At 39.8% G+C, this 13,260-nt stretch overlaps 1 long non-coding RNA gene across 2 annotated transcripts in view; it reads right to left on the reverse strand.

Moving 5' to 3' along the window:
• The window catches only part of LOC109971617 (uncharacterized), a 47,974-nt gene that overhangs the window by 27,204 nt on the left and 7,510 nt on the right, over window positions 1–13,260 (reverse strand). The window contains exons 3-4 of one of the 2 annotated variants that reach the window (XR_002276577.1): window positions 2,869–2,920; window positions 66–413 (exon numbers count right to left, since the gene is read on the reverse strand). The exons of the other annotated variant lie outside the window; for it this stretch is intronic. This is a non-coding gene — a long non-coding RNA (uncharacterized LOC109971617). Of the gene's footprint in view, window positions 1–65; window positions 414–2,868; window positions 2,921–13,260 lie in introns of those variants that run through there. 2 annotated transcript variants of the gene reach the window in all.

Raw genomic sequence — 13,260 nt, forward strand, 5'->3', positions numbered from 1 at the left:
AGAGACCATGAGGAAAGAAAGGCATCCCTACAAGGATGTTTTGTGTCTGTCAGCAGCTTCTTATCTCTTCCTTATGGGCAAACACACACACAAAGTCAACTCACTTTATCTCACAGACGAGGTTTCCCTCAGACTGTTTTCGATTTTGTCTTAAACATGCATAAATCTAAATGACACTACAGTGCAGTACGAGGCCTTCTCATTCTTGACCTGATTCTGTTCTTTCAACCATTCACTCAGTCTCAACTGCACTTCATCATGATTGTATCCCACTTTACTTTTTATCTCATTGTGTCTCACATGCATTTCTTACTTCCATTATTTCCTTCTCATTGACTTCGTGTCTTTATAATCCCCTTTCATGATGTCTTCATTGTCTTTCTTATCAGAACAGATCACCATCCTGCTGTTACCTAGGAAACCAGGAAATGAAACCATAAATGTTGGAAGGAAACATCAGAGGACCTACTACAATCTGTTTGGATACATCTCCCCCTACTTTCCTCTCTCTCATTCTTTCCCTCTCTCTGTATATCTACCCCATATGTCATTTCCCACATTTCCCTTTCTCTGATGATGTTCTTTCAGTGCATATCTAGAAGTAATATTAATGGAACTGTCAACTGGCAGTCTATGGATGCACCCATTCAATATTCAGTATTAATCCACTACTGGCCAACATCACTGGATCAGACACTGGAGGGGAGCATGAGAAACTCCCCTCTGAAAGCAACAAAGCAAAGCTGATAACAGAGAATTCTTTGTGCTGGATGACCAACCCCTTTCTGTTGTTAAAAACATGGGATTTCAATGCTTGAGTATTTAGAGCCATGCTATATGTTGCCAAACCAGCATTCCATCTCCGACACGGCTATCCCAAATAAGTACAAGCAAGTTAATTCATTTGAAAATAATGCTATGATTAGTTTCACAACTGGCATCTGAAGCTCAGACGTCATTACTAAGCCTGACTGCACAGCAGATAGACTCAAGCTTTACTTTGCAAAAAAGCAGTGCTGCAGGTTAAACAGTTTCGTGGCTCACACACATCTCCATCGTTGCAGCAATGGAGATGTTAAATACATGGAAAATTGAGAAATGCCCATGTCATTTTAAGAGACAATGCTTGTAACATAAAAGCAATGGACTGCCTTGGAGGTCATAGTTTGGGATGCTTCATTCATACACTGCAATTTGGTGTGAGTGAGGGACTGCTATCATATTTGCCTATTCACGCTTGGAGGAAATTCAACTGGAGCTGAATATGCCGCCCAAGCATCTGCAGCAAGATCTACTAACAAGGTGGAACAGTGTTACATGATCAAGAGCTTTACTGCACAGAAACAGGTCCTGTGTGAATACAACCGACCAGCCACATTGACTGCAAACCAGTGGGGGCTACTGGAAAAGACCATCACAGGTCTAGCCTCATTTGAGGGGTTGGCAAGGGAGGTAAGCTCTTCCTCTGCATCTGCAGTCATCTCCATTGTCAGTGTCCTTACATGCGTTCTCACACGAGAAACCGAGGTCAACAAGGAACTGAAAAGCATGAACACCATCCTCCTTGAATCTGTGAACAGGCATTTCAGAGACGAGGAATCTGATCCAGTACACTAGGTTACTGTACATCCAGTATTTGACACTGGAATTATAATTCTTTAAATTTGCACTTTAAATCTTATTTTGAATGTCTGAAAGGTGCAGACTAATCAAAATGCTGCTAAACGTTCGTTGTGAACGTTTTAAATAAAAATGAGGCAGCAGTATCGCACATCTGGGTCAAGTTGTGGGCTGTGTATTTCTTCTTTTAGGGGAGTAGAACACTTGTTGCACACTGCTTGAGATTGATACTTTTTAGCTAGCTAGATTAAGCACAGTGCATCCTCCTGACAAATGTGTTAACAGCTTAATTGTTTTGGGGAGTTATTGGATCGGTATCAGCAGATGCTCGAGGTTGTCGTATTGGTATCAGACATGAAAAAGTGGTGTCAAGCCACCCCTATAACTGTCATGTAAGAAGTGTCATAAGTCATAGGGGTGGCCTCATGATACTTTCCTTCATAGTGACAAACTGTCAACTGTCATTTACACGTGCGCACACACACACACACACACACACACACACACACACACACACCGGGGAGCTGGCTACCATCATGGACAAAGTTAACAACTAGCTAGTGAACACAGTGGAGCAGCTAGCTGCCAAGTATTTCCCTTGGGAGTTGGTGGAGACCAAAACAGGCCTACGGTAACAGTAGAGTGAATGGTATTTGTACACTCACCAGGGTACCTAAAATGTGTCCAAAAGAACGCTAATGTTGCTCCGCGACTGCTGGATGTGTAAACTGGCCATTTGCTAATGTGTTTGACTTCACCTGAGATGGGCACTCAATTGGCGACTCATTTCAGTCCAGTGTAAAAAGACTTCAGACTTAACTTGCAACATGCGCCTAACTGACTCCAGACTTGGATTGATGACTAATGACTCATGAACATTAGCAGCCTTTCAATATTTCTGTAGAAGGAATGTTTTCGTTCTTATGACCCTCTGTAATCCTTTAACACATTGCAGCGTGCGTCTGCCAACTACCAGCATGTGATGCCCAAACAAAACACACGACAAGCTGTGCCAGCTTGTGTTTGTATCAATATGTTGTAGACAAAAATATTCAAATATAAATTGGAAAAAACTTTTTGTAATTTGGGTGAACTGACCCTTTAACCACAGCTTAGCTCAAAACTAAAAAAAAAAAAAAAGACCTTAATACAAATCTATTTTTATTTTATAGCCTTTTAGGGCATCCACAGTCCCTGCAGCTTTAATATAACATTTTATCATGCAAAAACATGTAATGTAGTGCTCACATGAGCTGTAGTTTAACTTGGCCACCACCAGCACGTAGTCATACATCAAAAACTGGAAATAGAAAAAGCATAAGAGCAAGCATGATCAAGTTCAGGGTGGAGGCTCATCACAGTTAATCAACTTGGACAATGTGTGGGATGAAAAGGGTTGGATGAATTGACTAAAAGAAACAGGCACAATGAGAAGGAGGTTATACTTGACAGAGAGAGACAGTGCTGGACAGGAAGAACTGGGGGACAAGAATGGAGCTGATGGAGAGAAGTAGATACAAACACACCCCAAAAAAAAAAGACAGAAAAGGGGTTTTAGAGGGACAGACAGAAAGCCATAGAGAAAGCGACAGACAGATGATGAGGAGGTGGAGGAGAGCTGGTGAAGTCATTGAGGCGTATAGCAAAGGATGGTGAGAACAGTACGTGAGATGTAGCGAGACAGTGTTGCCTTACATCAAACATACTAAGTTGACATGCAACAGAAATGATAGCGAGGAGTGCTGCCAATATCTGTCCCTTCTTTAAGAAAATGGTCTCGTCTCTTTTTTCCTCCGGCCAATTTCTAACAAAGAAAAATCATGCTTCACCATGACAGTTTACTGCTGCATGCAATTCCATCACTGACATACAGTAATATTGTTGAGATGGTTACTTTTTTTTGCTGGTGCGCTTGAAACTTATCACCTTGTTTGTTTAACAATGTGTGAGTAAACACTTCAACCTCCCTTCTCAGTTTTTCTTCCCGCTGGCTGATTTTTCTTCAGCTTTTCTGCTTTGTCTTCTGTCATTTGCAAAATTCACTCAAACACATACCAACATAAACAGTCTCCCTCACACACACGCCATCATTTCTTTGTCCCTCATGACCTCCAGTTCCACCCATCCTCTTCGCTCCCATCTTAACCCTTTTCCAAACTACATTATAGAACAGCTTTCATTTAGGTATGAATATTAGATATTTCTTCTGAATAATGGAAAAAGACCGCATGTGAAGAATCTGCAGACATAAGGAAGAAAAAGGACAAGTCATACTTGTGGGTCTTCACTTGCACATTTAAAATTGGTCCAATAAAAATGACATTTGCAGATCCAAATAGTTCCATTAAATAAATGATCAACTTTAAGTGAAGAAGTGAGCTGTGTGTTGCTACTGAGGGTGGAAAATTGCAAGATTCTCCCAATATTAGCAGTAGGGCTGCCCTCTAATAGTTGAAGAGACCTAAGTTGACTTAGATTCTTCTAGTCAAGTCTTTGTTTTTATTTTAATTTATTCTTTCAGCCATTGTGCATTACAATAGAAGGCAGCCCAAGCCCTGTAGTTTGTCGTCTTTGATGTGCCAAGTATCCATTTGATCAATACAAGGTGGGATCTAGCAAATTGCAGAAAAAAAGAGAAAAGGACAACAAAACCCACTAGGACAAGCCATATAGAGGTGAGATTTGTACTTTATTAGAAGTGTTTTCAAGCACTGTGGTCTACTTTTACAAGAGATAAGACATTAACGGTGGCGGCGATGTGGCTGGTTTTGCATAGCCTAACGTTATGTCCATCCAATTTGTTTACCCAGCTCCGTTAAAGTGCAATGCACTGTTTCTGGAACATGGAACCACTTTAACAGGACTAGGAAGCTAACAAAAATGAATTATAAGGAATTATAAATAAAAGGAATCATTAGCAGTGCAAGCTGGCACGTATCAAACACACAGTAACAACATGTGCAGTGATTAACTGACAGGAGAAGCTCAAACATGTTGGTAAACTAGGCTATAACCATGTCTCAGAAGAAAAAACTGCCTACAAGAGCAATGTTAAGAGAAATACAAGTGTGCTGCCAGTCTCATTATTCTGACAAATCCATATGGCGACCTGACATTATATAGCGTCAATTTAAATAGGTCACAATTTAAATAAATACTGCATCATATGCCGCTGTCTTTTATTGATTTTTAAATGCTCAGAAATATGATTCCGTCACTCTTTTGCATTTAAATATCGATGTTAACGTGGTCAAAATCATCGGTGAAACTCATGTAAGTTGATTTTCTGACAGTGTAGGATAGATAGAGATATAAAGAAAGAGTGGGTGATAACATAACACTAATGTCAAGTTATAGTAATAAAAACCTTTTTCTTCAATGAGATATTTTATCATCTTTTGTACTGGCATGGCCACGAGATGCCTGGAACCACATCTAAGGTTTTTGAAAGTTTCATACTAGACTTCTAATACAAGTGAAGTATATATTAGTTTTTTTCTTAGTTTGTGAGAAGTCGGGTTTGGGAAATGCATTTATAGTCATATTGGAAGAGAACGGGGCAAAGGGCTCACATCTAGAAAGGAAGAGTGAGAGTTGGTACAGGAAGAAACAAATAACACCAGTCCTGAAGAGCCAGAGTCACTTTAATTTGATGGAAGTGATTCACTGCTTTGTCTGCATGCGTGTGTGTGTCTGTGGGCGTATTAGTTATAAAAGAAAGTTGTGGAAGCACAGGAACCTCATGGTGCACTTCTTTCTTACAGAAGATTCAATTAACTTAAAGCTCTTACAGTACCTACTCACAAACGCATACAGCTGTAACAAACAAAACATTTTTAAATAAACACAAACCTCACACAGGGCCATACAGACAAACACACATACAACACACCAAGCTCTGCAAAATGAAAACTGCTGAGATGAACTAGCAGGCCTAAACAAAAGAAATCACAGATTTGAGCCGCATTTAAATCAGAGATTAAGAGCTTTACCTCCTAATTGTCATATTCTACCCAGGTTTGCTGTGTGAAACTACTGGAGCATCTCTGGCATAAACACAGTGTGTTTATTCCACATGGACTGATTCCACATCTACCAACTAACATTCCTTTAACCATTTTTCACACTCACCTACATCAACATAACTGCAAAAGCCAAGGCAGGTTTTTCTTAAATCATACTTGTAAAAAATAAAGTTTACCTGTAATCACATTAAAACATGCAGCATCAAGTGACACATACAGCGAAATAATAAAGAGACAGTACATCTCTGTCTTTATATTTGTTTCTTCTTCTTCCACTCCCTCTCACCATTGTACACTGTACTGTAGTACAAAGCAGAAATCCCCAGCCCGCCCTGTAATGTATGTAACGCTCTGTGCCAAAACAACAAAAACTGAGATATGACTATGAATTGTTTTCTGCTTTGCTTATTCATTTCTTCAACCCTTTTTTGAGGCATTTTCATATCATTGTGAATGCCTGGTCAGTCTTCAATGCTGTCTGTATTTGTAAAATCTTTTTCATATAGAACCAAAATAAGCTTGAACCATGACACCACAAATCCACCTACAGCAGCTGCATCAAGGCAGTAAATATAACAGCAAGCCAGTGTTTGTGTCTGATCGTGTCTGAGTTCAGGAGTAGCTATTCATGAACAGTAACTACAGTTTAAGATTTTTCCCATCTGAATAAATGTAGTTACTGTAGGGCAGGGGAAACACCTGCAGAACAAACAACTGTCATCTAACAATGACCAATAATGGTCTTGTTAAAAATGCACAAACAGCTTTGCTAGACCTATCCATCTCAATTTATCCTGTTTCCTAACATCCCACAAAACAACCCCAAAGAAATGGTTTGTATCTGAAAGTGGCAACTGGTGGTCAAACTCTCTCCCCAAGATGAAACAGGTCAGCAGTGACAGAGACTACATACACTGAAAGTGGCAATGGCTGTTGTCTTGGCCTGTCTTGTTTACATCACCCTGCATGCTTGTGTCATCAGCTCATGAATTCTTATTTGTACCTATCATGCAACTAAGTCCATTATGAGTTCATTTTCTAGTGTACTTCCTGCTACAATCACTAGCTTCAACACACACTTCGCCACAAAGAGGCTCACATACAGTCAACAGCTTTTCCAGCACTCACAGTGGTGGAAAATTGCACCATCTGGATGATCATACCCTACCTCTCCAAATCCATTCATTACTTTCCGAGTGATGCCGACCAGCAAACAAACACCAGTAAATTAACAAATAAAACAAAGAATGAACATTTGCCAAAATAAAATCAAATAATTTACACATACATCCACATTTATTATACACACTTATCACACGTCTCTTTTCCTACTTCTCTCTACAAATCATATCAAACTGAAGATGATACACTCAGCCAGCCCATCTCTTAAGATAGATGGAGGGAACACAGTGAATCCAAAAACAACATAAAAAAATGGAATATACTGTAGATGCCGTCAGAGGCTTCTCTGGAACAGACTGTGTATTTACTTAGTGGAGATTAGTTAACATGATAGGAACTTTTCAAGTAGCAACTGACAGTTACAATATTTCCTATCAGATCAAAGTGCAGACAAGCTAAAAATGAGAAATACTGCACCTCATCAGTTCATTAACATAGAAAGTTTATAAATGTGCCCCCACTACAGCAGCGGGCACACCGATATCCAGCAGAACAGAAGGGTCCTAGCTCCAACAGCTGAGCAAGATCTATGATTCCACACATCTGGAAATCATAAGACACTCAAGATTTAATTGTGCCAGAAAACAAAGCCAGTTTGTCTTTGAGAGCATGCTCGATTTCATCTTCAAGGAGAGTTTACCGTTTGTGCAAATTAACCCAAGTGTCTGACATTGGCCTGTTGAACTAAACCTGCAGGTCTTTGCACAAGTGCACATACACACAGAGGCACTTTGTCCCTGGCTGCTGGTATTTAAACAGATGCCAACCTGTAAGGCTCAATAATGAGAGAAATATGCTTTTTCAAAGGAAAAATGTCACAGATGCTTTCCTATTTACTGACAGGGCATTTGCAGTAACAAAATATGAATATGATCTATGCAGGATAATTCAACATTTCTCCACTCTGTTAATTCAGTACTTTACTTCTTCTGTATAGGCCAAAAGATGTCTTCTATTTTCAGATTAATTAGCTTTTGTAATAAGCTAGTGTGTGTGTGTGTACACATTCTGTTTTTATAAGGTTGATTTTTAACACTGGCCACACAAACTCATCATACAGTAGGTCATTATATATACACACACAACTAACAGTGTAGTTTACCACTTCATTTGCACATCCAATCCCAATAAAATATACAAAAACAGTTAAGATGTGGCCTGTACAACCACTCGTCCAAACACACCCTTCCTCCAGAAAATCAGAAAAATCCTCAAGGCCAAACAAATTGGTCTTCACCTAGTGAGTAAACAACCAGTACTGAGCAACATGCTCCTGTGCAAAACAAACCGATTAGATTATACTTCACCATCAGTATCAAATTTTTGACAAGGTCTCCAATACACAACCACTTTGTGCTGGTATGGGCCAAATCCATTAAATGTATGTAAAAGTCAGCAGAGGACAGAGATATCACCATATGCTCTTAGTCAATGTGTGCACCATTTGTTCATCATGATAAACATGGTTTCAATACTAGACTGGAAATAAAATATAAAAAAGCAATTGGCTATCATTTTTGCTGGAATAAACCTATACACTGAAAGACTGGCAAACTTTGCGAAAATGCTATTTGAAGTCAAGGAGAGAAATGGAGTGACGGAGAGAAAGTGAAGTTATTAATTCACTCTGGAAGCAAACACTTGACAGAAAAGCCATTTAACATTAAAAATGAATCAGTAAAAGCTTAATTACTTTGTTATGTAATCATCACTTGAAGATAATTTCCTAGATTGATTTGAAAACACATCAGTAATCACAGCTATTTTTATTGAGTGTACCTGAACATGTATCTTTTGAGTGATTACCAGCGGTGTGGATCGCACAGTAGCAAAATACATTCTGTTGATCTTGTGTGTGTGTGTGTGTGTGTGTGTGTGTGTGTGTGTGTGTGTGTTTGTCTCTGCACAGACACCCACAGGCTGGTTTTTTGCAGTATGAAAGGAAGTCTGCTCTCTGACATCTCAGTCTGACTGCTATAACTCATAACAACCATAAAATACACAATTACATACCCTCACAATAGAGACTGCACTGTAGGTGGATATGTGCAATCATGGACAGAAACACACACGCAAACACACACACACACACAGTGTCACTAAATAAAGGCCAGACTGTCTACCCTGTTGCCCCTCAGCTACTTAACTTACAATGAGTGTCTGACCTGTTTTGATGATGTTGGTGGAAACTTCCAGACCATTGTTCATACCTGTGCAAAATCCTGACTCAGGGATACACATTCATTATATTGCTTTTAGACAACTTATTAAAACTTACACAACAAATGAGAAATGTGTTGGAAGTCAATCATATAGACTGCCTTACAAGTACTCACTAGATTAAATATAAACTAGGGGTGGGCATTTCAAGCCAAAATGCTATTCAATATTTACTGAGAACTATTCAATAATTATTCAAAGAGCCCACCTCCGCTACTGCCACACACAAACACACACACACAAAATATACCACCATACTTCTAGTGCTGTCACAAGCGCATGCTGTGCCTTTACCTGTAAGTCACCAGTGTGCCACAGCAGTGAAAAGCAGTGTGCCACTCCGGCATTGCTTTAGTCTGAAGAACAGCGCTCTGTGTTTTCCAGTTGTTTTATATAATGGCAGGTGACTGTCACATACATTCAGCTGTAAGCTCTGTCCATGCATCCGTGGTCAGAGACACGTTTTCAATACTTGTCAAACAACTGCACAGCTCACATGCATTATCATCACAATTTATCAAGTCACGCCATGACCGTTTTCCCTGATGGGACCGTATGCTCTGGCTGAACGTCAGAAACCCTCTACCTCGACGAAGCTAATGGGTAGCATGTCTTTTGCCACCATCTCTCTGATGATAGCCCTTGTCTGCTCTGCATGTCCATCATCAAACTTCCTTTTTGGGTGCTATCTGACACCCAAAAACACTGACCGTTGATCTGTGGGCCGCACCCCACTTTCTGCTGGATGTCTCACCTACGCTAACTTACCCTGGCAGAGTTTGCACTGCACCTCATTTTCATTTATTTTCTCAAAGAAATTCCACAAAACTTTTTTAAGGCTGTAGTCTCTGCATGTTTCTGCGGTAGGGATGTGACGATACATGATGTTGGGTTCATGAGAATGAGATGAGATGACACTATTATTAAGAAATCTTCAATGACAAAATATGACTGGAAAAAGACTTATTCGACTGAAAGTCACAGAATGCAAAACAATGCATGAGCATTTTGAAAGGTTTTAACTAATGATCTTGTAATGAATGTCACTTCAGTTTTACTTTGAGTATGAATTATCATATGCAGTAAAAGACAACAATATGCAGGAAACTGTAAAAGGTTTTGCAACAAACTCAACTGACTAACTTCTCTCCTGTATAATTTCACATGAGGCTCTTCAGACCTTATAACTGTGCATGAGCCTCTAACTTCTAATTGAAGCTGTGTGTGACCTTCTATGCTATCCTCACCACACCAGATTGTGACATCATCAGGCAAAGACACTACGTTGACCAATCGGGACATGGGCGCCTACGTGAAAAAGACTCTTAAGTTTGTTAGCATGAGCATTCACTGCTATTCACTCTCAAATTTTGGCCACACTTAACACACCATAATCATACACTATGCATTTTCGTTAGCACGGGATGTTATGTTTTTAATCTATCAGTGCTGACACACTGGTGGTGGAATTGGTGCTATGGTAGAGAAGGCTACGTTAGCAGCATTGCTGACCAAAATAAAATGGAAACTCAGGGGCTATGAAGCCACTCACATCAACTCACCACATCATGCCTACAAGACTCCCCCTACAACCTCCTTAAACACAAATTCCAGCTGCAATATTGTTGGCTTTGCTCCTGAATTTATTCTCCAGCCATATGCATTTAAGGAGGGAATCACACTATTGACATCTGAAGATATAAATTTCATAGATTACACATTCTGCTCTCTATTTGGAGAGGTCCAACATATTGTCTGCATTTACATATATGCCACACCTTCACTTTGTTGTCGTATCATCCCCCCCCCCCCCAACCATTTTGCGTCAACTGAACAGGGGCAAACAGGGGCGTCATTACTATACCAGTGAAAGCAAAATGGAGAACGCCGGAGTCTGACTTGTGTGGGTAGGAGTGTTAAAAGCATTTTGGAGCCATTAACACTATTTTCTCTCACTTCACAGCCTTTTAAAAGCAATGCAGTCTGACACCGTGTCTGTTTCAGCAATGTGTGCTTTGACTGCGTATCCGTCTCTAATAAAGAGTGAAATCATGTTGGATGAAGATGAGTCACCCACACACTGCTCCCTTGAAGAAGTTGTCATTTTGCTCTCTCATCTTCTTTTTTCACCTCCAACTATTCGCCTTCCTCTTTCTCTCTAAAGCAGATGTGAACATGCTCCACTTTATTTCCATCCATTACAAGGAGCACGCTCACTCAGATTTTTTTTTCTTGTGTTTATTGTCTCTATTTTTTGCCTTTAAGATTCAGAAATTCCATCAAGCTCTGTCCTCTTTAAATTGCTTTGACTTTCCATTTAATTCCTTCTTCTACAGTATAACTTTAGCTAATGCCTACAGTATTAACTTTACCCTCTTACTCCAACCATACCCCCTAATATTTAGCTCACATTGTAGTGGTTCATCATTGAATAATTCATTTGTTTTACACATTTACACTTCTCCACCTCTGATCTCTTTAGATCTTACTTTGATCTTTCCCATTTCATGTTACTTGTCATTCTCCATCCATTTCCCCTCTACATTAAAGTAGGTGCTGCTGTTGTGTTAAATACCCTACTGTATATTTGCTCTTCCGTGCTTGTCCCAGAACTCAATATTGCTGGCTTTGCTTCTGAATTTATTCTCCAGACATTTTTTCATCCCACAGACAGACCGTCTAAGATCACATACAGCCAAATGCCTATTCAAATTTATTACAATTTTGTCATTATTTGATTAAGTGAATGAAGAGTCAAGAGCTGAAGATGCTCAGACCTTATCCAACCCAAAATTTACCACCAGTCTCCATTCACAGTTCTCCCCGCATTCTCCCACTGTTCAGGTGTTTTATCAGACTTCAACAAACATCTGAAAACCTAAATCTTTGTAGCTACAAAATATTTACCAAAATTCCAAGATTTTTGAGGCATGCAGGGTCCATTGCAACAGTTTTGTGTTCCTCAAGACGGAGGATTGAGAAAAGCTACTCTGCGATGAGTGTCAAAAACACGCCACTGATATGCTGATGCAATGTTGATGATATGGATGAAAGTCAAAAGTCTCACACTGGAGCATACACATTAGAAAAGCAGATACACAATATGGCTGCACACACATTTTTGGTATATACAAATCCTTAGATGTAAAGGAATGCGCTTTTGTTTTCTTATTGTGTTTAGTGACTGTTTTTAAGACTCAGCCACCCACAAAGACAAGATTGTCTCAATAATACAGTATATTTGTATACTTAGGGTGCAGGTTTAAGGCAGGTGCAGACATGGTGGGACAACGGAACAAAGCTGTCAGCAGGGAGGCTCGGTCTTAATTATAGCCAATCATACAACATATCTCATTTCCCTTTAGAAACGATGAGCTCTCTGTTCCAAGACACACTGACCACATGGTGACAGAGGTGACGGTCTCGAGTAGCTCATCTTTACTTGTGAGCAAACTGATGTTCTTTGTGGGATGAGCAGAATCACACCACCTTACAGTAAATAAACTTGTGAGAGCAGCTTGTATTGAAATATTTTTTGAAGAAACACCACATTTGGAGCCACTAGGAGTGACTGCAGTGTTTGAAACAGCTCAGTGATATTACAAACAAGCAGCAAGTTATGAACACCGTTTTTTGCCATAGCAGGGGGTATCCATAAACCGCTGCCTAATATTTTTATTAGAGGCCTAACAGCCTCTCTGTCATGCTGCAAACTGACAATTCTATGTACAATAACAATATTGCACACTACAGTTACAGTACATTATAACTGTGGATTTACTTTTTTTAGGCATGCATCTGTTAAATCTGTGTGTGCCAAATTGGCCAATGTCGGCCTGAATCGGCAGGCATTCACTGCTTGACTGTTACTGACACATCCCCGACTGTGCATCTCCTCCCACATAAGTGAAGCCAAAGTGACGATGAGTCATCAAAAAACAAAATGTAGCCACAGAGCTGAGGGAACTAACTGAGAAAAATGCGCTTTCCTGGTGCAAACCCCCACCACACACACCATCACAAACATGCAGCAGATCCTTGAAACTTCCATTTGTTTACACAGCCTTTGCACCTTTAAACAAATTGACAAAATGACTGAGTTTTTCACAAACCCCACTGAGAACCGACCCATTCTGGCTGTAAGAAATGACTAAATAAACTGCAAACTGCTGTGAGGATCTTCACCTTCATCTCATGTGTTTTATACCTTAAA

Source organism: Monopterus albus, unplaced genomic scaffold, assembly GCF_001952655.1.
Source record: "Monopterus albus unplaced genomic scaffold, M_albus_1.0 scaffold229.1, whole genome shotgun sequence".
NCBI lineage: Eukaryota > Metazoa > Chordata > Actinopteri > Synbranchiformes > Synbranchidae > Monopterus > Monopterus albus.